At 42.8% G+C, this 25,328-nt stretch overlaps 1 protein-coding gene across 7 annotated transcripts in view; it reads left to right on the top strand.

Annotated features, from left to right (window-relative positions):
• Positions 1-25,328, top strand: part of TIAM1 (TIAM Rac1 associated GEF 1) — a 293,585-nt gene that overhangs the window by 104,295 nt on the left and 163,962 nt on the right. The window contains exon 3 of one of the 7 annotated variants that reach the window (XM_009202373.4): positions 18,491-18,573. The exons of the other annotated variants lie outside the window; for them this stretch is intronic. The gene's annotated coding sequence lies outside the window, so the exon portion shown is untranslated. The remainder of the gene's footprint in view (positions 1-18,490; positions 18,574-25,328) is intronic. 7 annotated transcript variants of the gene reach the window in all.

Below are 25,328 nucleotides of genomic sequence, written 5' to 3'. Positions count from 1 at the left end.
TCTCATTGTGTCTCACCATCCTGTGCTCTGCCTGGCCTGTGAGGACCCTGGCGGTTCCTCCCCCGGGGGACTTGCCCTTTGAGGCTTCTGACACCACCATGGCAGTCACCCCCGGGAGCAGACACTTCTGGCTCCAGTCACCGTGTTTTTTAAAAAAGTGTATCTTCTGGTTAGGTTGGGTTAAATAAGCCATAGACATTTTTTTTTTTCCTAAAAGTTTTAGGGAGAGTTGTTTTTGTGCCTAAATTGAAAATAATGAGGCCTGTTTAGAATTCATAAACTGGCACAGAAGGGTAGCTCTGCGCCTCCAGGCAAATGCTCATACGAATTATTAAAAGACTCAGGAGGGGTTCGGTTGTGTTAAAACCCCAGTTTGAAAATGTCGTAATTACTTTTCTCTCAGCACCTGGGTGTTGATAAAATTTCCAGGGAGCTAGGGGGGCAGCTTTTTAAAGAGCGGTGTGGGTGAGAGAGAAGAAGGTGAGCCCCCGTGAGGGGCAGCTGTCGGTGGAACCTTTGGGGATTGTTTTAAAATTCTCATCAAAGGTCCTGTAAGGAAGGAAAAAAGCTGAGAACTGTTTTTCTTTTTTTCATAGTTAATGTCCATTGCTCTTTCCCTAATCCATTTGCCACCCCCTTGCTGCTGAATCCTACCATCCAGCCTTTTTGGCCAGTTGTAGAACCAATCGCTCATTCAGTATCACCTAATTTCCTATATGGTTTATTCTCATTTATCACACAGAAAGTAATCAGTGAAAACTCTTGGCTCCAAATTTAATTTAAAACATTGTTTATAGATAAATTTTTTTAAAAATCAGCAGTTTAGTGGAGTGAGGTCCTAATGGACACTTCCAGATGCACATCTTTGTTGAGAAAAATATTTTAAATTTTTACCATTTATTTTATAAATGTTGTCTCTCTGTCTCTTGCACACATATACAATTACTACAAAGCAGTGTGATGAAAGGTACTTATTGGAGACAGGAGTTGGGTGAATTAGAAATTCAGTAGGCTGGGTGTGGTGGCTCACACCTATAATCCCAGCACTTTTGGAGGCCGAGGTGGGTGGATCATTTGACATCAGGAGTTCAAGACCATCCTGGCCAACATGGTGAAACCCCGTCTCTACTAAAAATACAAAAATTAGCCAGGCATGGTGGCGGGCACCTGTACTCCCAGCTATTTGGGAGGCTGAGGCACGAGAATCACTTAAACCCAGGAGGCGGAGGTTGCAGTGAGCTGAGATTGCGCCACTGCACTCCAGCCTGGGCAATAGAGTGAGATTCGCTCTCAAAAAATAAAAAATATTAAAAATTCAAGACATACCAATGATACAATATTCTAATCCGTTGTCAGGATTTACTAAGACTGAAAAATTCTTTTTGTCTTACTGAATTTTCAGCAACCACAACCACATTTCTAAAAGAATCTCAACCATGTTCATATTTTAGCGCGGTGCTCTTATCTGTGGCACATGGTACTTGTTTGTGGTTGAATGGAATTGAACTGGGCCCCTAGTTTTGAGACTGTAAGATGGATTTCTTAAAAGCAGCTTTTCCTGATAGCTTCCAATGAATAAAGAGTATTTGAAAACTTCAGACTGGGATTTAATCTGTGTATCCTGATTCCCTTTTGACAAAAGCTTCCAAGATTATTTTGTCTTTTACTTTGTCATTTTATTTTCTTCCTTCTCTTCGTTTTCCTTCCCTCTAACTACATATTTGCATGGTTGCTATATTTACCATTTATTAATGCCTCTGGTACTAACTTAGATAGGAAACCTTTAAGTTGGCCTGGAGTTTCTGAGAAAACTGGAAAAAGGACTTTTTCTTTGCTAGAGGAGTAAATGAAGTATATGAACATGTGTGTAGCTCTCACAGCCAAATGAAGGCCAGAGCTCTCAGAAGCCCCACCAAGCCAGCATCTTCCGTTTCGTTGCTTTTGGAAAGTAGAACCTTGGGACAGAGCTATGTCGTATTCATATGTCTCATTTTGCTTTTTCTTTTCTCTCTCTTTTTTTTTGAGACGGCGTCTCACTCTGTCGCCCAGGCTGGAGTGCAGCAGTGCGATCTTGGCTCACTGCAACCTCTGCCTCCAGGGTTCAAGCGATTCTACTGCCTTAGCCTCCCGAGTAGCTGGGATTACAGGTGCATGCCACCACGCCTGGCTAATTTTTGTGGTTTTAGTAGAGACAAGATTTCACTATTTTGACCAGGCTGAACTCCTGACCTCAGGTGACTCACCCGCCTCAGCCTCCCAAAGTGCTGAGTTTACAGGTGTGAACCACTGCGCCCGACCACTTTTTGTTTTCTTTTGGTGGTTTTTTCCCCTAAGGGTGTTTTTTTAAAGGTCTAGTTCTTTTTTGTTTTGATAATTATAAATCACTTTGATGCTAATTATAATGAAGACAGTGCTGCCCTGTAAGCCAGAAGATTTAAATTCAAAAGTTACTTAAATATCACAACAAGAAAAAAAATAAACCAATTCTTTGTATTCAGTTTCCTAATGGGGTGCCATCAATAAGCTGAAATACAGCCCCTGGAAATCAGTCAGCCACTCCTACCCACATCCTATTGGTCTTATTCATTTAAAATGAGTTAATGAATCCGCCAGATCTGTAAATGACAGAGATTGTGCTAAATTAGTGCTGATTCTTTGTGTGTGTAGGAAACCTCTGTAAAGCGCCTTTTCTTTCTTAGAGTAGGTAACCCAGTACAGTAGTTGTGAAACTGAATAATTAAAACTTTGGCTTCTCTTAGGAAAATAAGAGTTCCTAGTCATAGGTGTCCTATGGGGAAATTTAGTTTTTTAATGTCCTGTTCCTTAATGCTGCAAATTATCAGTATTTATAAAGTAACTGATTTTATACCACTCTTTTATTACTGTGACTGTGGCAGAACAATGTCTTCTAGACTGTGTCTATGTGAAGTTGTTAGAATGCTATCTTGTTCATTTTAGTGATGTGAAGATCACTACTAACATCAGAGTTTGCCAGTTCAAATTCATCATGGCTGTAGCTGATTAAGAAGTTGATACGATTATTCTTTGCTAGTCTCTCTTACTAATGAAATTATATATTGGCCAGTAAAATGGGCCTCCCAATTGCTGTTTCAGGAGATTTTTAAAATCAAGGAACACCAGTTAGGAAAATAGCTCCAGAAAATATAGATAGATTTTATTTTTATTAAAATGACAGTCTACATCATAATTGTCTTTTCCTGAGACTGTCTTTACCAGAATCTGTGTGAAATAATTAATCTTTTTCTACAGAAAGCAGTGAAAGCGGTCTAGTCTCCTTGAAAAGAAAATCTCTTGGATGTTTAGGAAGGCAGACTTGGCCATGATGCGGCATCCTGGCTTTTGTGGTGTAGTGCTGTGTGTTTGGAGTTAGTATGAAAACATGGATTACACCAAGTGGAAGAAATGTCTTCTTGCCCAGCTCATTCTTAGAACTTGAACAACACAACAGCTTCCACTTTGGCAATTATGTTGTAGCACCAGAGCCTTTTACGTGGAAGACAATGAGGGCTTGCGGTATGTCAAAGACAGCATTAATACAGCATTAACGTGTTACTCTTGCATTGGAATCTGAAGGTCCTTAAGACTTCTTGGGTTTTGTTTTTAAGCAAAACAATGTGAAAACATTCAAGGTTGAAATGTTGCATTTGAAGTTATGATAGTTAAATATATTCATATTTCCAAGACTATTATACTGGAAGTGGTTTCTTTTTGTGTTACAAAGGTTTAATTTTACATAAGGCAGTTAGTTACTTAATGTGATTTTTAACCCTTAAAAAAGTGGAGATGTATACATTTGTTCACAATGCCATGAAAACATTTTCTTTCTCCTGAGGAAAAGTGAATTTCTTATCACAATATCAGGCTAGCCCTGTAATTTAAATTAAAATGCAATTTTGGAGAAACAAAAGGTAATTTAAAATTGATTATGGATAGCATTGCAGGCTATTTACATCTCCATTTTATATATGTTTTATATATACACATATATACACACACATATATACACACACTTATATATATTATCTCTCTATATATATTATTTATTTATTTATTTATTTTTTGAGACGGAGTTTCACTCTTGTTGCCCAGGCTGGAGTGCAATGGCGTGATCTCAGCTCACTGCAACCTCTGCCTCCCGGCTTCAAGCAATTCTCCTGCCTTGGCCTCCCGAGTAGCTGGGATTACAGGTGTGTGCCACCATGCTCAGCTAATTTTTGTATTTTTAGTAGAGGGGGTGTCACCATGTTGGCCAGGCTTGTCTCGAACTCCTAACCTCAGGTGATCTACTCTCCTCTGCCTCCCAAAGTGGTGGGATTACAGGCGTGAGCCACTGCACCGTAATTTACCTAGAATGTGATTCCTGTCTGGTCTTATTTTTATGCTGTAGAATCCCAATGGTGTATTTTTTTAATACCCTCATCTATCTTCCATAGTTATGGGCTGCTTATTAAGAGAATCTAGAGAAGAATGAGAAATTGAACCCAGAGTTTTTATTGTAGAATTTTAAATCCCACTGTATTAATCTAGTTCTTAGGAATTAGGCCTTCTAGAAACAGGCCACTGGCTTCCTGGCCTGTTGTGGTCTGGGTCCTTCCAGGAGAACTCATGAGGATAGCACATCTGTATTTGAGCTGACACAACTTCCATCTCGCCCCTGTCCTAAGGACTGGGAGTATTTGTAATAGCTGTTGTGTATGGTTGTTAACAAAAAGTGATCACATCTTATAATCTCACTCGGCTCCAAAATTCACAATGCAGTTTCATCGTTACTGTTATTTTCAAACATAACTGGGGGTTGTCTACTATAAGCCGTATTTTTTGGTGCTGGCTTTCTTGAGTCAACTTAGCAGGAAATACATTTTACTACTGGCACCTGCTACCATGAGATAGCTGGAATTTGATTATGCCTCAAAGGTGTGACTTTAAACATCTAAATATTATATACCATATCTATGTTTGGTAAATCTGATTTGCTTTGTGCCTTTCTGATAAGTTCTGGAGCAATAAATAATGTTTGCCATTGGCAATGTTCTTTCCAAGATCCTTACATTTTTGCTTCTATTCATCTTTAGTCAACAACGGTTGCTTATGTTTAGAAGATGAGCTGTCTGTGACTTTAATCTTGAGCAACAATAATCTTTTGCAGAAAATGTAGTAAAGACATGAAGAAGCTAGAGAATTAGTGTATTATTACTTTGCAAGGCAGTAGTCCTTTGCATTGTCACTTCTTATCCTTGATGTTTATCATTGACGAGGGGTTCAGGATGCCCCTACCTCTCTTCTATGTTGTGCCTTCCTCTGGCCATGAAAGAGTTTGTGTGTTTTCATTGTAATCAAGAAGGAATGAGATTCTATGAATTCAGGCACTAATTTCAGAGAGCGTTTTTCATACTTGTTTATTTTTGGAAAAATTCCAGTTATTGTGGCTCATGCCATTCTTGCATTGCTATAAAGAAATACCTAAGACTTCGTAATTTATAAAGAAAAGTTTAATTGACTCACGGGTCTGTATAGGAAGCATGATGCTGACATCTGCTTCTGGGGAGACCTTAGAAAACTTCCATTCATGGCAGAGGGTGAAGTCAGAGGAGCAGGAGCAAGACACCAAGTGGGGAGGTGCTGCACGGTTTTAAATGAACAGATCTCACGGGAGCTCACTCAATGACAAGGACAGTACCAAGGGGGGGTTGGTACTAACCCATTCCGTCATGTCCACCAGGCCCCACCTCCAACGTTGGGAATGACATTTCAATATGAGATTTGGGCAAGGACAATATCCAAGCTCTATCAGCCCAGGAGACTGGAGATTATGATAGCCAATCAATATGCAGATGTAAGGAAAGATCCCACTTTTTTTTTTTTTTTTTTCCAGGCTGCCATTTATTGATCACTTTTGTATCTCAGGCAGTGGGCTGTGATTTCCAACAGATTGTTCCGTGTACTCTTATTATTCCCATTTTACCAGTGAGGAAACCGAGGCTTGGTGATGTGAAGTGACTTTCCACTGTCATTTGGGCATCAAGCAGCAGAGGCAAAATCCCCGCCGCTTCTGTCTGGCTCTGAAGTCCATTCCCCAAGCACGAATCCCTTATACTCCCTACCACTTAATGGCGGACGTCGTGCCGTGGGACTTGAGACTGCTCTCGTCTGGGAACAGTCCCTATTTTAACTAATGCTGTTGCGTCTCTTTCACAGTTGCTCAAGACCCGTTCCTTATCTGTTTCAGATTTCAAGATTAATCATTAACCCGTAAGGGCTTTTCCATTGTGTCAAGTTCAAACAAAATAAGCTGACAAACTCCATTATAAACTGAACATACGTAACAAACAGTGCAAGCCCCAACAAGAAATAACAGTCGATAGGTTTAGCGTTTTCTCCACTGAAGCCTGGGCCAGTGTCAGCAGTTAATTGCCTTCTCAGAAATGTCGCGGAAAGGAGAGGGTGGCGACGCGGTAGCATGGCCAGGTTTACAGCTTAAAAAGGAGGGCTGTGAAAAGCATAGGGAGGGGCATTTATTTTTAATTGAATCCCAGAAGAAGCTATTGAAGTCTTTTCAATAATTAAATATGCCTATCACATTATAGATCATTTTTGAACAACTTGTTGCGTTGTCTTAAAGGTTTATGGATACACTGTGTTCAAAACAAAACAAGACAAGAAACCCATGATTAGAAATGTTGGTCTGTGGTTGTTGATGTTTTTGTTTCAATTAGTGTGAAGAGACTGCTAATGAGGTATATTAAACTCCAGATCTAAGTATTGTTGTTGAACCTGTGTTCCTGTTCGCCCTACGCCTCCCTCCTCCGATAACATTTGTTTAACACAGAGTGATATATTTGCTTCTTTCTCTGACTCATTTGTAGCAGGCCTGTGAAGAGGGATTTGAGGTGGGGAGGATATATACCATTATACTTCTCATGGCCCAGTTTCTCTCTTTCTCTCTCTCTCTCTCATTGTTTTTCTCTCTCTCTCTCTCTGTTTCACACACACACACGAACTCTCAATTGGATCAGATCTGATCCATGCTTGGTGAGTAAGAACTACAGGAGCCAAGGATGACGTCTGTCAGTTTAGTTATTACCTTCTTCATGGCCTATTGTGTGCGGTACTTTTATGGTTGTTGGAAAGTTTTAGATGAGGGAAGATAGACAATAAGAGAGGGAAGAATACCAGATGGGAGTAGAGCTGACCAGGCATGACATTGGTATTTGGAAATGTCAATTAAGTAAACACCTTGATCACTTGATTATTGCAAGTAGACAGAATCTGTAGGAATAGAACTGAGCACATTTCATTAAGATTATTCCCACGGTAGTCACCGTGACACACTAACTCTTTCACAGGTTTTCAATAGACGGTTTACAAAATCAGTTTTCATGATTAAGAATGTTTAGGAAAAACTAGGTGATATAAACTGAAATCCATCTCTTTACTGTTGGAGTTGGAGTTCCCAACTTTGGCCGTAGAATGCATATTTCTTGGAGCACCTGGTGACATTCCTGTATTTCTACAGAAATATGCACAACTATTGGAAGGCAGTGTGGAAGAGTGAAAGGGGCACTGCAGGTTTGGAAGGAAGCCCACCTGGGTTCTGATGACAGTCAAGCCACTCCATCCGCTCAGCTGTGGACAGGCCACTTACATAGAAATGGGTGTAAGTGTAAGTCACGTGTCCTCCCCCAGGTGGCTGTGATGATTAAATTATCTAATGTACATAGAAGCCTTTTTCAAATTACGAAGCACCCTGTAAATAGTAGTTATTATTATACCCTCTAATTTTTTTGTTACCATAGTATATGTATCGTTATACTCGGGCAGTTGGCATTCCTTTTGAGCACCAGGATAACCTGTTAACTGTTCATCATAAAGAATTTCATTAAGTTGCACCCCTCCCTCTTCATAGCCCTCTGAGTTCATCGTATGGCACTTAACTCTTGAGCATTATATTGTATTTTTGGGGTGCCAAAACCCTAACGTCAAACACACAATTGGCCATTGTAACCGTTTTCAGGTGAACAACTCAGTGGCATGAAGTACATTCACATTGGCCAGGTACGGTGGCTCAAGCCTGTGATCCCAGCACTTTGGGAGGCCAAGGCGGGTGGATCTCCTGAGGTCAGGATATCGAAACCAGCCTGGCCAACATGGTGAAACCTAAAATACAAAAATTAGCCATGCGTTGTGGCGGGCACCTGTAATCCCAGCTACTCAGGAGGCCGAGGCAGGAGAATCTCCTGAACCCAGGAGACAGAGATTGCAGTGAGCCGAGATCTCGCCATTGCACTCCAGCCTGGGTGATAGAGCGAGACTCTGTCTGAAAAGAAAGTACATTCACACTGTTGTGTGGCCATCATCACCATCCATCTCCAGAACTCTTTTCATCTTGCAGAACTGAAACTGTGTACCCATTCAACAACAGCTTGCCATCCACCTTTCTATTTCCGCCTCAATGAATTTGACTGTTCTAGGTACCCCATATTAGTGGAATCATACAGTATTTGTCCTCTTGTGTCCAGTTTATTCAATTAGCGTAATGCTTTAAAGTATACCCTCTAATTTTATATAATGTGAACTTTTAATTGGGTTTTATTCATTTTCTTAATTTACTCACCCCTAGTGCCATTCTTTTACATAGCATGAAGTTGGAAGGGTGCAGGTATCCCTAGAGTGTTCCTCTAGAACAGCCCTGAAGAGTTAGTAGCATGATTTCAGGAGAAGGGATGTCAAGGATATGTCTTTAAGAAATGCTGATCAGAAATCCAGTCCAGGCCAGACGTGGTGGCTCACACCTGTAATCCCAGCACTTTGGGAGGCCGTGGTGGGTGGATCATGGGATCGGGAAATCAAGACCATCCTGGCTAACCCGATGACACCCCATCTCTACTAAAAATACAAAAAATTAGCCGGGCATGGTGGCATATGCCTATAGTCCCAGCTACTCAGGAGGCTGAGGCAGGAGAATTGCTTGAACCTGGGAGGCAGAGGTTGCAGTGAGCTGAGATCGCACCACTGCACTCCAGCCTGGGTGACAGGGCGAGACTCTGTCTCAAAAAAAAAAAAAAAAAAAATTCCAGTCCAACCTCAAATTGAAACTAAAAGGACCCTGGACTCCCCTGATAAGAAGTCTCATTTTGTTTCTTCTGCAGCCAGGGTTTTGAAATAGAAGGACATGAGTGTCAGCACTTAAGTATTATCTTTTTCTCTTGTGGATTATCTTGCAGATGATTCATGCATAAGCAGGAGTTTTAAAAATTATGTATTTTGTCATTTCTACCTGTCTTAAAATGGTTATTCTTGATTTGGGGCTCTGTTGGGGAGGTCCTCTGTCACTTTTAGGTGAAGATCACTTCAAATTTAAATAGTTGAACATTTGAAATTGTCTGTTTTTATTCATTTAAATAAAGGTTAAACCTTTTGAATGTGTGCATATTTTTTTGGAATGAGTATTCTCTTCTATACCAGGAGTTTAGGGTAAAAGTATATCCAAATACTCCTTATTACCCCAAGAAATAGAAATGTTTCCTTTCCCAAGGATTTCAGTAGTATTCTGGTTATACATTAAATAGTATACCAAAATGATCATATTCTTTTCCTGAATAATCATCAAATCCAGGTTAAAAGAAATAAGAATTGACCATGTGTGGTGGCTCACAGCTGTAATCCCAGTACTTTGGGAGACTGAGGGGGGCAGATCACCTGAGGTCAGGAGTTCGAGACCTGTGTGCCCAACATGGTGAAAATCCATGTCTACTAAACATACAAATGATTAGCCGGGCTTAGTGTTGGATGCCTGTAGTCGTAGCTACTCAGGAGGATGAGGCAGGAGAATCGCTTGAATCTGGGAGGCGGAGCTTGCAGTGAGCCAAGATCACTCCACTGCACTCCAGCCTGGGCAACAAGAGTGAAACTCCGTCTCGGCGGGGGTTGGGGGGGAAATCAGAGTGAAGGATCTTAGAATCCTAATATGCATATTCTCGAAAGGTACATGTATTCTGTACCTTTGCCCTGTTAAGGGCTTCTGTTGACTTGTAGAGACTCTCAGCTGTATTACCATACTGTGGCAATTGGCATTCCTTTTGAGCACCCGCATAACCTGTTAACCATTCACCATAAAGAATTTCATTAAGCTGCACACCTCCCTCTTCATAACCTCTGAGTTTTGTTGTATGGCACCTAAGTTTTGAGCCTTAGATTACATTTTTGGGGTCCCTATCTCATTTCTTCATTCCTACTCATCCAAATAATCTCTAAGACTCTTTCTTTCTTTCTTTTTTTTTTGAGATGGAGTCTCGCTCTGTCGCCCAGGCTGGAGTGCAGTGCCGTGATCTCGGCTCACTGCAAGCTCTGCCTCGCGGGTTCACGCCATTCTCCTACCTCAGCCTCCCTAGTAGCTGGGACTGCAGGCGCCCGCCACCAGGCCTGGCTAATTTTTCGTATTTTTAGTAGCGGTGGGGTTTCACCATGTTAGCCCGGATAGTCTGGATCTCCTGACCTTGTGATCTGCCCACCTCGGCCTCCCAAAGTGCTGGAATTACAGGCGTGAGTCACCGCGCCTGGCCCTTTAAGACCCTTTAAGAAGTCTTAAGCCTTCCTTGTCCTCCCATCCTGTGTGGAATCTTGACCCATGCCATCCACTAGGTGCGTGCTCAGCGTATGGTGACAGTGAATGGGGTTGAGTTGAATTGAGATGGAGGTCTGGAAGCCATAATTGAAGGGAAATTTTTAGATGAAAAATAGCGTCAGGATCTTATTTACCTTTTTGGAAAACCGAGCTGTGCTGGGTGGTGCAGCACAGATGGCAGGCTGTTCCTGTGAGTGTGGGGACGGAGCGAGAGAAACAGAACCAAACAGGTGGCTCAAGAGCTGCCACCCTGGTGCCAACATGCGTTCGGGCCGTGTGCGGGGCCCCCTTCCCTGTGCTTGCGCGAGTGAGGCAGCCGCAGAACCAGAAGGCTGATGTTATTTTGATCACCAAGCTCTATTTAGTGAATACACTTGATTAATTTCCCTCCTTCTTCTCATGGATGCTATTTTGAATGGAAAATCACTACTGGAAAAATAAATCTCTACATTAATGATGCCCACAATCCTGTTTTTTTCTCTTTACATACCATACCCAACCGCTCTCTTTTCTGTGAAGCCCAACATTTTTAAAGCCCTTACTAAGTGCTGCATTTTACTGAGGAAGAACCTGAAACCATAGAGAAATTAACTGATTTTCCCTAAGTTAACAGGTTACCCTGGTGCTCAAAATGGAATAACAATTGCTTACCCACTGTGTATGTTCTTTGATTTGACCCTTGAAAATTCAAACTCCCTGCTCCATGGTGGAGAAGCAGAGTTAGAAAAGACTCCTAAGCCAACAGTCTCAGCTTGTTTTCTGTCTAGGTGGATATTTTCAGAAAGGGGTATACTTAGGGCTTGGGGGAGCTGAGTGGCTTCTGAGCCTTCTTGGGATTGGTTTGGTTTAAATGTGACTTGTCAGTTCTTACTAGCTGGGAGGAAATGCTCTCCCAGTGTGATGCATTAGTCATGAGCAGGGAGTGGGAGGCTGTTGAACAATCCTTCCAACTTCCCTCCCCACTGCTGGCCTTTCATGCTGAACTTTAAGCCCAGCTGCATTGGAATTGAGGACTTGCTGGGGACACCCCCCACCCCCACCATGCTGTGTGCTTGAAGTCTTGGCTTAGAGGTGGGAGAGGGTAATGATTTCAGATCCAAGAGTAGAGCAGAAATAACACCAACAAGGGTAGCTTATGTACCCAGGACCTCCATAATTTATGTTTGTTGGGAGGGGAGGGAGGGTGGTTAAAAGTAGGGGCTGTTTCAAGAACCAGGAGCTGTGGTATAAACTACCACATTGTTCCTGGATATGTGTGTTTTCTAATCTGTAAATGTATTTTAATACAGTTTTCCATGTTGAAATAAAAGGTAGTCACCACTCTTGATGATGTTGGCTACCAAGAGACATAAGCTTGGATGGTTGCAGTTGTCTTGAAATATATGCAGAGGAAGACATTCTGCAAGCCTTGCCGCTCTTCTCAGCGACCTCTTCATGCCCCGGGGACTGTGGCTACCTGGAACACCTGAGCTGACCTCCCTTCAGAGCACAGGACAGGTGGCTTTGTGGGATGGAAGAGAGTCTGTCGAGAGCACCTGTTGGATATTGCATTGTAGACATTCTGTGGAGAAATACATTTTATTCTCTTTCTTCCATTAGCTAATATTGATGGCATTCCTAGTACTGGAGAAAAAGTCTGTTGTGTAGGGAGTGATGATTCATTTGATCTGTCAGCTTGGTAGGTTGTGGTGCCTAGTCGTTCGGTCAAATACCAGTCTAGATGTCTAGATGTTGCTGTCAGTTATGTTTGGATATAATCAGCATCTACATCAGTAGTGGTTGAGTAAAGCAAGTGACCCTTCATAACATTGGTAGACCTCATCCAATCTTAGTCAAAGATCTTAAGACAAAAGAGTAAGGTCCCCAAGAAGGAAGAATTTCTGCCTCCAGATGCTTTTGAACTCAAACTGCAGCATCATTTTTTCCCTGGGTCTCCAACCCTACCTTGCAGATTTCAAACTTGAGAGTACCCACAAACACATGAGCCAATTCTTTAAAGTAAATCTTGGCCAGGCACGGTGACTCACATCTGTAATCCCAACACTTTGGGAGGCCCAGGAGGGCGGATCACTTGAGGTCAGTAGCTCAACACCATCCTGGCCAACATGCCGAAACTCCATCTCTACTACAAATACAAAAATTACGGACTTTGAGAGAGTCAAACATTTTCTCCAAGAGTAATTAAGATGTGGCCGGGCACGGTGGCTCACACCTGTAATCCCAGCACTTTGGGAGGCTGAGGTAGGTGGATCACCTGAGGTCAGGAATGTGAGACCAGCCTGGCCAACATGGTGAAACCATGTCTGTACTAAAAATACAAAAATTAGCCGGGCATGGTGGTGTGCACCTGTCATCCCAGCTACCTGGAGGGCTGAGGCACAAGAATCCTTGAACCTGGGAAGCGGAGATTGCAGTGAGTCGAGATCATGCCACTGTACTCTAGTCTGGGCTACAGAGCAAGACTCTGCCTCAAATAAACAAACAAACAAGTAAATAAAAAAGTAAATCTTTTTCTTCTTTCTTCATATAGATGTAGAAGTGTAACTGTATATCTCTCTATATAGGTTTTTTTTCTCTGGACCACTTTGACTAACCCAGGGAGGCATGTGCCATCGAGCACTATGACAAAAAGGAATGAGCTGTGGTCCCTTCTCCCATGGAACTTGTGATTCAACCAGAGGATAGGATTAAGTCAAGTATTCAAAAATCTGATAACCATGGGGATTCAGAGAAGAAAAGTGATAAAGACAATTTTGGAAGATCAGAGGTTTGCAAAGTTTTCCAGTGAAACATCCCAACATAAAAAGAGAACGAGCTTCTAACCATTCCATGTGCCATTTTATTTTTAGGGGAAGATAGATATTTCATTTTAGAAAGTCATACATATTTAAAATTGCATTCCAGTATCAATCTGCCCCACCTCCCCTGCTCACCCTAACTTCCAAGTAGAACTTTAGCACCCCTCTCTGCTGTGTATGCTGAGGTTGTTTGCACCTCAAGTTAGCAGAGCAGGGATAGGAGTGGTGGCATTTTTGAAGACGGTCAATGTACTTTGGATTAGTTTAGTTGTACAGTGACATATGCATTAGGTAAATAGGACAGAAAAGAGATATTCACAATGGCAACTGAGGCCCGGATATGGTGGCTCAAACCAGCACTTTGGGAGGCCAAGGCAAGCAGATTGCTTGAGCTGAGGAATTCGAGACCAACCTGGGCAATATGGTGAAACCCTGTCTCTACCAAAGATATAAAAATGAGCCGGGTGTGGTGGTGTGCACGTGTAGTCCCAGCTATTTGTGGGGTTGAGGCATGAGAATCACTTGAACCTGGGAGGTGGAGGTTGCAGTGAGCTGAGATCACCTTGCTGCACTCCAGCCTAGGTGACAAAGTGAGACCTTGTCTTTTTTTTTTTTTTTTAAAGCCAGGCGCGGTGGCTCATGCCTGTAATCCCAGCACTTTGGGAGGCCGAGGCGGGTGAATCACTTGAGGCCAGGAGTTTGAGACCAGCCTAGCCAACATGGTGAAACTCTGTCTCTACTAAAAATACAAAAATTATCCTGGCATGGTGGCGCATGCCTGTAATCCCAGCTACTCGGGAGGCTGAGGCACGAGAATCACTTGAACCCGGGAGGCAGAGGCTGCAGTGAGTCGAGATCATATCCCTTCACTCCAGCCTGGGCCACAGAGCAAGACTCTGTCTCCAAAACAAACAAACAAACAAGCAAAAAAAACAAAAAACAAAAAAAAAAAACAATGGCAATTTTGAAAGTAAAGTGACCTGGATTAGAAGGGTAGGAATAGAAAGGACAAGATGTAGAAGATACTTCAGGGACCTTGGGGGAAGAACAAGGGGAAGAAGGAGACAAGAGGAAAAGAAAGAAATGAACATTTATTAAGCCCCGACTAAATACCAAGGAAAGGTGTGTTTACATACATTGCCTCACTTAATTCCCAGTACAAACCTGCGGGCAGGTATCCTGTTTTGCAGATGGAGAAAGTGGTTCATAGGGATGTTAAGTGCCTGGCTTAAGGTCACAGGTGCAGTGAACGGCAGGTTAGGGTCAGGTCTCTCAGATTCTAAGCCTATGTTACATTTACCAATCACGCTGCCCTCCTAAGGGTGGAAGGTTTTGACCCTAAGTGGTGGATCATCAATAGGATAATCCCAGGAGGTGAGAAAGAGGGGTTTGTGCTGAAGAAGAGTCTGGAAGGAACTAGATGGAGCCAAGTAGAAGGCTGTGGGCAGAACCTACAGTTGGGGCAAGAGGAATATCTGACAGGTATACAGGCTCATGCCTGTAATCCCAGCACTTTGGGAGGCCAAGGCGGGCAGATCATCTGAGGTCAGGAGTTCAAGACCAGCCTGGCCAACATGGCGAAACCCTGTCTCAACTGAAAATACAAAAATTAGCCGGGTATTGTAGCGCATTCCTGTAGTCCCAGTTACTCAGGAGGCTGAGGCAGGAGAATCACTTGAACCTGGGAACGGAGGTTGCCGTGAGCCGAGATCGCGCCATTGCATTGTTACCTGGGCGACAGAGCGAGTCTCAGTAAATAAGTAAATAATAAAGGCATGGAATTCAAGGAAGGGTGTGTATTTTGGAGGGGGTGCAGATGAGCAGGATCAGATGCAGATGGGAGGCCATAGCTGTATGAGTTCCTAAGGAGAGCTCCTTCCATCATCAGCAGTGACTTTCTGGATTGGAAGCTGGCCAGAGACAGGTTTCTGGAAGATGAAGCTTCTTTGTTGTTTTTTCTATCTATGAGGAGAAAAGTTTTGTATAAAAATTTTTTTAATACTTTTCCATTGCTCGTTATTGTTAGCCTTTATTCTTCCAGACTATAGAACTGGCATTTCTTGGCTACTTATCCTGGCTGTGTCTGAAATCACCCGCACCGAGAAATACCATTATGGTTGGAAAGGTGTTTTTTGTTTACTGCGTCTTGGTGAATCACAATACACTCTATTGTCTTGACTTGTGGTGGGTGGGGATGAGTCCTTCTGTCTTACAATTTTCTTCTTCTATGTATGGTGCCGTTTTATTAACTACTGGTGAAGGGATAATTTGTTATTATCGTTGTTGCAAAAGCACAACTGAATTTAATGGTCCCTAGTGAGCGCTAGTGCTATCAGCAGATGATTTCAGAGCAGCCAGAGGATTTTGGCACATGTCTCCTGAATGGTGGTGTGCTACCTTCCTGAAGATTCTGGGAGATTTTGGCCCTCACACATAATGTGACTTCGTAATAAGGCTAAAATGTGGATAATATTTTGACTGTACAGATGGGGAAACTGAGGAAGCACAGGTGGGGTTTGCAAGTTGCAAAAGCACTCTTCAGCAGCAGAAAACAGATCCTCTTTGGTAAAAAGCTATTCCACAATCTGTTGTTAATTTTTTTTTTTTTTTTTTTGAGATGGAGTCTTGCTCCGTTGCCCGGGCTGGAGTGCAGTGTTGCCCGGGCTGGAGTGCAGTGGCGCGACATCGGCTCACTGCAACCTCTGCCTCCCGGGTTCCAGCGATTCTCCTGCCTCAGCCTCCAGAGTAGCTGGAATTACAGGCATGCACCACCATTCCAGCTAATTTTTGTATTTTTTTTTTTTAGTAGAGATGAGGTTTCACCATGTTGGCCAGGTTGGTCTTGAACTCCTGACTCAGGTGATCTGCCTGCTGTGGCCTCCCAAAGTGATAGGATTATAGGTGCGAGTCACCATGCCTGGCCAATGTTTGTTTTTTTGAGCCTGAGTTCTGCACAGGTTGCCTTTCCTGATTTTTTTGGTAGGTTCCAGATTGGCCCTGTATTTCCTTGAGCAGTGGTCTTCAATATCAGAGGAATTTGCAAGATGAATTCATCAGGGCATGGAAGGAAATTTCAAAATTTATATTTCTTTTTATCTTTTGCCTTTAGATTTCTGTGTATTTCTGTTGGTTCAAATAAATTATGTGCTTTATAAATACAGAAAATTGAAATGTGCATAATGTGTTTGAACAGTACTTCATGTATATAATCTATACATTAAATAAATAAGCAATGATAGGCATACTTTTTTCGGTGGGTATGCTTAGAACTATTGTTTTGAATGGGGATGCCAATAAAACCATTTGCATTGTAGTGCCCTGGACAGGAGTATACTCATTGATTCTTAGAAGGCAAGCCTAGTGTCTGTTTCACTTGCATTGTGTGTGGTCCCCTAGATATTACTTGGCAATGAATGTCAAGCTTTTAAAGCCCGTTGCTGTCATACTAGAAACAGATTTGCTTTGTGATTTTATATATCGGTTTTCTGCATGGGGACTTTGATGTATCATTGTTTGAGAAACGTTCCCATGACTCCCCAGGAACTGCCTTTATGTTAAAAGAGGCTGATTATCCTCTTATGATTTTTAGGGAGGGGAATATGGGGTCTGTTTGATTTTTTGTTTTCTTCTACTTTAACAAATCTGATTTGCAATGACTTCATATGCTTTTTATTCTTTCCCAATTTGTCATTTGGCTAAGATGAACATTAATTGTTGTACAGCCAAAAAATCTTGCACCGGCTTTTAAATGAGCTTAGGTCACTTTTCTGGGGTGCAGCTCAGTGGTACTTTTGCCTTAATTGAATCACTTAGATCCTGAAAAAAGAATACCCTGTAGAGAAAAATCTCATGGTGGTTACCATTGGGATGCCTGTGGGTTTTGACTTGAGCAAGTTAAGGAAACATGGACTTCGTTCCAGATGTAGGGAACACAAAAACTTCCAGACCATCCTCCTAACTTTAACAAGAGTGGATACCCAGGAGAGTTGGGCCGAGTCACTTGTGACCCATAGTTAACCCATGTCTTTGTTGCCATCCCTCTGTGCCCGTCACCATGTGGTCTACTCTCATCCTTTGCTGGTCTGGTCACTCACATAAACCAGGGCATTGCCTGAGGTCTGCTTGGTGTTGCAAAGCTATTGACTTCTTATTGTGTACACTCACAGAAAAGTTAAATGATTGTTCTTAAATGCTACATGTGTTTAAGTGGCACTTGGGCATGCTTATTTATGCATTGCAGATATATCGCACTGTGATTTGTACAGCTTTGATCACTTCCTGCATTCAGTGATATTATTTAAATAATAAGAGTGAGTTCAAGGTATGAGTCAAGAGCATGGTGGGTTTCCTGCAGCCTGAGAGTATTTTGGAGGCTGAACCTAAATCTAATTTACTTTTTAACTTTATGATGCCAAGGCCGAGATGTCCTATTTTTATTTTTGCATTAAATTATTGAAGCTGTTAAATCCATTTATTATTGTGGGTATTGATTTAGTCCATATAAAGTGTGGTTGAGATAATGTTCAAAACTTCTGGTCTCTCATGGATAATTAGAGGGTTTGGTTTTTGTTTTTGTGTGTGTTTTAAGTTCCATAAATCTGCATTGAAATTGGCCATTATTTGTGTCTCCATTCCAATATCCTTCTTGGTCTAAGTTTTTTGGGAGGTGCTATGCTCTGAATGTTGGTGTAAATTCATATGTTGGAACCTAATACCTGGATGTGATAGTATCATGTGGTGGGGCCTTTAGGACGTGATTAGGTCTTCAGAGCTCAGCCCTCGTAAATGGGATTCGTGCCCTTATGAAAGAGACTTGAGGGAGCCTGTTTGCCCCTTTCACCAGGAGAGGATGTAGCAGGAAGGTGCCGTCTGTGAGGAACAGGCCCTCATCAGATGCTGAATCTGCTGGCAACCTGAACTTGGACTTCCCAGCCCCTAGAACTGTGAGCAAGAAATGTCTGTTGTTTATAAATTACTCAGTCTAAGTTATTTTGTTATAGCAGCCCAAACACACTAAGTCAGGAGTTTTTTTTGTTTTTTTTTTTTCTAGCTGTATTGCTGTTCTAATGGGTTCCAGTCCTTTGTTTTTGAGGTCCTTTGTGGAATGGACACCAAATTTCCAGTCAGATCACTGTAAGTGAATTGTGGCCTGTCAGGGATAACATTTTAACCTGGTGCTTGATTATACCTCAGAGTGGAAGGTGTTATTGTCGCCTTCCATTTCAGTTACCAAACCAGGAACTTGAGAGAAGTCTTTGCCTCCTCGTTCTTCATCCTTCTTTCCTCAAAGCATGTATGTGACCACTGAGTCCTGGTGATCCTACCTGTCATTCTCACTACTCCAAGGCACTCACTGTCCATGTTGGGCCATCCCATGTGATTGGTTGCTTGCAATAAGTCTTACCCTTCTCTTCCGAGCTACCCAGGTGGGGAAACTATGTTTGATCATGTAACGACCATAATAAAATATCATCACGTAATCCCATAAAATATAATCATGTTCAGTTCCTTTGTGTAGCATCCGTAGCCCCAGCCCGTCTTTTTAGCTTCATCATCTCCAGCTTTTTCCCATGCACTCGCCTCCCTACAACTGTGGGCTAATGATACTTCGATTCCTCAGAGTCTTTGCTTATACTAACCTTCTCTTTTACTGGAAATTTCTGTTCTTCTCTTTGTGTAAACTCTCTCCTATCCCTGTTCATTTCCTCCCATCCTCCTAAGCTAAGCCAAATCCTATTAACCTGTCAGGATGAGGTTCAACTGAGAGCCTCTCCTAGCAGAATTAGTCTATTTCTCCACATCCTTCACTATTATTAATGCCAGACCAGCTGTTACAGCCCTGTCTGACTGGGTGAATGCCCACTGTCTTCCCAGATTATAGACATCATAAAGAAAGGGTATATTTCCTCATTTCAAACATATAACAGGTGCCCAGTAAAACGTTGGCTGAGTTGAACTGAATGTGTGATCATCAGTAAAATTCTACATAGATACTCTGCCTTACCCAAACAATTCGTAAGCAGTTTTTAGATAGTCCTAAGTGTAGCTATTTAGAAGCCTATTTTTATATACTCTATTTCATAAGATGCTGTCATTTGTAAAATGCACCACTGTTTTGCATACCACTAAGAAGCAAAGAAAATGGCACCAACTAAATCCCAATACACCATTGTGATTGTAAGATATATTCAATTTCAGAGATGTTAAGAGTGAAAAATGATGTTTCTTAAAATCAATGAAATAAATAATTATGTTTTTACATGTTAGAGCTTGTAGTCTTAATTGTGTAACTGTGACACAACTTGAAATGATTTGCAAATAAAAACTTAAGGACATTTTTTTTCCCCCTATTTTAAAATGAGGAGTGACTAAAGGAGAATTTGGGACCAAGTGCCCAGGGAGTGACTTGGGACTTAAGGCCTTTTGACCATGGTTACGTCACTCTATCTTGTGGTACCTCTGATAAAGTCCTCAAGTTTCAACCTCAGTTCTTCTCTTTCAAAAGATGAGTATTTTTGGGTGAAGAATCACATGTATTTTGAAAATCTGTGGGAAGAATTTCTTTAAATAAATAAATGCGCACACACACGCATTTGTTGAGACAGGATCTCTCTCTGTTGCCTAGGGTGGAGTACCATGGCACAGCCACAGCTCATTGCAGGCTTGATCTCCTGGGCTTAAGTGATCCTCCCGGACCGGCCACCCCAGCAGCTGGGACTACCAGTGCATGCCACCACACCTGGCTAATTTTTTTTTTAAATGTCTTGTAGAGATGATGTCCTATTGTGTTACCCAGGTTGGTCTTGAACTTCTGAGCTCAAGTGATCTTCCTGTTTGGCCTCCCAAAATGCTCAGATCACAGGCATGAGCCCAGTCCTGTAAATGTTATTATTTTAAAGAAATAGAGATGAGGTCTACCACGTTGCCCGTACTGGTCTCGAACTCCTGGGCCCAAGTTGTCCTCCTGCCTCAGCCTCCCAACATGCTAGGATTACAGGCATGAGCCACTCACTGTGCCTGGACCCTTTAAAAAAAAATATATATATATATATATATATTTTGAGACGGAGTCTCGCTCTGTCGCCCAGGCTGGAGTGCAGTGGCCAGATCTCAGCTCACTGCAAGCTCCGCCTCCCGGGTTCACGCCATTCTCCTGCCTCAGCCTCCCAAGTAGCTGGGACTACAGGCGCCCGCCACCTTGCCCGGCTAGTTTTTTGTACTTTTTAGTAGAGACGGGGTTTCACCATATTAACCAGGATGGTCTCGATCTCCTGACCTCGTGATCCGCCCGTCTCGGCCTCCCAAAGTGCTGGGATTACAGGCTTGAGCCACCGCGCCCGGCCTAAATATATTTTTAAAATCATTAACTTTAAAGTGCAATATTCTTTGCTGCACTGTGATGTTTATTTAGTCTTTGATTAAAATCCTTCTGTTAGGGTATGCCACCTAAACACACATCAAGGTTGATGTTCGTAATATCCCTCTAGCAATGGTGCAACACAGGATCCTAGCACAATTTCACTTTTTACATATGGCAGCTCTTATTTCCCAACTATCGTGCTTGCCCAATGCCTTTTAGTTATTAAATTAAGTTGCCGATCAATTATATACACACACTTACATACTTAATATTTCTAGATTCTCTTGCTTCCTCTCCACTTACAATGTCATAGCCTTAAAAGCTTTCTCATTGTCTGGAGGATTGAAATCTCTCTTTTATTTTAATTAATTAATTAATTTATTTATTTATTTATTGAGCTGGAGTCTCACTTTGTGCCCGGGCTGGAGTGCAGTGGCACGATCTTGGCTCACTGCAGCCTCCACCTCCTGGGTTCAAGTGATTCTCCTGCCTCAGCCTCCCAAGTAGCTGAGATTACAGGTGTGTGCCACCACACTCAGCTCATTTTTGTATTTTTAGTAGAGACAGGGTTTCACCATGTTGGACAGGCTGGACTCTTTAACTCCTGACCTCAAGTTTTCCACCCACCCTGTCCTCCCAAAGCGCTGGGATTATAGGTGTGAGCCACCGCACCTGGCCGGAAATCTCTCTTTAACCATGTTCTGTTAAAAGAATTTCATGCCGTCAACACAAGCGCAACAGCAGCAGAGACAGCCCCAAGGTGGAAGCAGCAAGTCCATGAGGGGAGTGATTCTTTTTGGATGGGCCCTTTAGACTCAAAGCATCCAGGGACAACCAGGCAGATTTTCACACCCCATCCCTGTGACCTTTCCAGCGGGGCTTGGGGTTATCTTCTCTGTTGTCTGGGTGCAGGCAGTTCCAGCCCTTGTTGCCAACAGGCTTAGTTGCCACACTGGCCTCTCGAGTGCATGGCCTCACCACCCCGCCACAAGCTCTTCCCTGATTCCAGAGTGGCCGCACCCCTCTGTGTGCGAAGGCAGCTCTGGGTCGGGAATTGGCTTGGGGGGTGGCTTGGGGAATGAAATGTTTCATGACCACATCCTGTTCTGCTTCCTAATGAAGGAAGGGGACCCCTTGATATCCTGACTGTATTTTTGACTGAAAGACTTTCCTCTTGGCTGCGCGGGAAGGGAACAGGTCGGGGAATCCAGGCTGCAGGGGTCAGAGGCTATCAGGGAAATTGCAGGTTGCACTTTCATGCTTTTGGGTCACTGGGGCTGGTCTGGAGAATGTCTTGGAGGTAGACAGAAGCTGCTGAGTCTGAGAGTTCCTTGCGGTGCCTTTTTCCCTGACTTCCCATGTTGGGCCATGTCTCTTAGAATGGAGATTCCCTTGTCTCCAGGCGGGCTCAAGGCTGAACCTCAGACTTGGAAAACAGAGAATTAGAACCAAATATCTCACTTTGGGAGGCCAAGGTGGGCAGATCACTTGAGGTCAGGAGTTCAAGACTAGCCTGGCTAACTTGGTGAAACCCCATCTCTACTAAAAAAGTAAAATAAAAAAAATATTAGCTGGGTATGGTGGCACATGCCTGTAGTCCCAGCTACTCGGGAGGTTGAGGCAAGAGAATCGCTTGAACTTGAGAGGTGGAGGTTGTAGTGAGCCAAGATCGCACCACTGCACTCCAGCCTGGGGACAGAACAAGACTCCATCTCAAAAAAATAAAAAATAAATTCCTTTCCTGGAACTTCAGTCTTTGACAGTGAAAGAGGAGCTCTCTTTACCCTCCATCCACCCTGCTGTGTGTCCCAGGAAGCGTGACTTCCTCCTGCGTCTGGTGCAGCTTCTACAACTTACATGGGAGTGGGAGGCAGCTCTGTCCAAGGGAAGACACCTAAGGGTGGCTCAATTTTGGAAAATGAGTTGTTGAGTAAAGTGATTTGATTTTGACATCTCTTCTAAACCAAGGTGTTGATACGTTCTTGAGGCGATTATTTTGGTGTGCGGTGTAAGGATTATTACTCTCCTGTGTTTCACAGGAGGTATGAAAACACTGAGAATGAATACCGTCCTCTCCCACAGTCTTCTTGCACGATTAACTAGTTCTCTCACTGGGAACACCCTGTACGTTAAGCCACAGTGTGGTGAAATAGCAAAGGACGGATCTCAGCGTTAGAAGTTAATGACATTCAGCTCCGTTTCTGTTTTCTTTGGGGATCAAATGTTCTACCCTGCCTTACGATGTAAGTGTGCTTTTTTGATGTGACTGCAACTTGGAATTTAGGAGCCAGGAGGAAGCCCAAAGCTGTATTCTAGCATTCCGTGGTCACTACTCTTGGAGTGCGGGATGGAATTCCCAAGTGTTCAGTAGCTTTGCGGCTTTAAGAAATGGGAAAAGTGGGATGGGCGCGGTGGCTCATGCCTGTAATCCCAGCCCTTTGGGAAGCCGAGGCAGGTGGATCACCTGAACTCGGGAGTTTGAGACCAGCCTGACCAATATGGTGAAACTCTGTTTCTACTAAAAATTCAAAAATTAACTGGGCGTGGTGATGTGCGCTTGTAATCCCAGCTACTTAGGAGGCTGGGGCAGGAGAATTGCTTGAACCCTGGAGGCGGAGGTTGCAGTGAGCAGAGATCATGCCACTGCACTCCAGCCTGGGCGACAGAGCAACACCATCTCAAAAAAAAAAGAAAGAAAGAAAGAAAGAAATGGGAAAAGAGATGCTGCTTGGATTTTGGAGAAAGCACGTGATTCTCATGGTGTGTCCTGAAAAAGTTATTACATCCATTTCAGCGAGCTGGGGCCTCATCTGAACCATTCCTAGAGTCAGGCTGTATGAGTATTTGGGAGATTTGGTCACTGGCTGTGTGACACAGCCCTTGGGGGTTGAGTGGCTTCCAAACCCTGTTGGGAGCAAGCTTTGCAGGAAGTGACGTGGTGTCAGTGTTGCAGTACGTTGGCAGCTGTCAGTCAGAGGTGTAGTTCCAAGGTGATAAACACCAAGAACTTAGGAGAAGTCTAAAGAGTATTTTGGCCTGATGCCATGAACACAGTGCCAGCCAGATAGTAAGCTTTCCATAAATGGTAGCTCGCCCTAAGTTGAGGTACATATTAACTTCACTTTGAAATGTACCGACTTTACTCCTAAGAAATATGGTAATGTCTGTCCTGGCTGAACCTGTTGGTTAAGTATTGCCAAAGATTTACTGCTCTAAAATTAAAGTTATGATTTTAGATAGTTCCCGACTTGTGATTGACTTAAACATATTGATTGTGTGAATATGTTTTCTTGCGTAGTTTATTTAGGATATATTTGGATACATTAGGAAGTCACATTGCCCAAAACTAGGGCAGTCTATGGATATGGAAACTTCTGGTGTCTTTTTAATCATTTTCTGATTTCGATGTCTTTTTATACCTGCCTTAAAACAATGGTAGAGCTAAAACTATTTCATCATGCTTTATGGAGTAGGAACTTGGGGCCCTTATCATGGTTCATTCATCTGTTTAGAGGGATTGGTCTTTCACTGGGAGTCCTGGCCCTGCCCCAGGGCCATCAGTGGGAAGGTGGAGCAGCTCTGCTTTGTGCATGAATCCTTATTGCCATCTCAGCTTTCACAGAAGCCAGACAAACACACCCTTGGTGAAACAGTGGCTTTACACCAGATGGGGTGTGGTCATCTGTCAGCATGTCCTAGCTACAATCAGCTGTGAGCCAGAGAGTCCATCTCAAGGTCACCCCCCTCAGTCGTGCTTCTGCACTCCGTGGAGGGCAGACAGTGCTCAAGAAGAATTTCCTGGAAGGAACACCGTCTGTCTCTTCTGCAGCAGTATCCTGCGTCTTCAAGACGGCTGTTTGCTGCTGAATTGTGATTTTTAAAAAAATAATTGTCAAGACAAGAAACATTTCTATGAAATTTGTCACTGAGCCTTCGTGGAAGGATGAGGTCTAGAGCATTGCTCATCACATCACAGTGGCCTCAGAGGACCACCAGTGGAGACTCCTGTCTGATCCAAGTACCAAGAACCAAGAACTTTTGTGCTTCCTTTGAGCCATCCATTTGGACATTGTGAATTTTACAACTGCCATGTTTTTCCTATTTGACTTGGCTGTTATAAAGCTTACTGTTAAATGGAGCTAGGTATGCAGCTCAATAGGATATGCATGGTTACCCTCTTTCCTCCTATTACTTTTTAAATTCTGTATCCTTGGAAGTCATTCCCAAGTTTTTTCTTAAGTAACAGTTTAAAAAGTGATGAGACTTCTTTAACTTTAATTTAATTTCTGAGCCATTTAAAATTTTCTAATGCGCTAGCTCCATCTATCTACATCTATCTATCTACCATCCATCAATGATCCATTCACCATCCACTATCCCTCTATCCATCCATCCACCCATCTACCATTCATCCGTGTCTCTGTCTCCATCCACCACCCATCCATCCATCTACCATTCATCCATATATCTATTATCCATCACCATCTGTCCATCCACTATCCATCCACCATCCATCCATCCGTCCATC

This window comes from Papio anubis, chromosome 4 (genome assembly GCF_008728515.1).
Source record: "Papio anubis isolate 15944 chromosome 4, Panubis1.0, whole genome shotgun sequence".
NCBI classification, from domain to species: Eukaryota; Metazoa; Chordata; class Mammalia; order Primates; family Cercopithecidae; genus Papio; species Papio anubis.
Note: the sequence above shows the minus strand (reverse complement) of the source record. Positions and strands in the feature narration are given on the sequence as shown.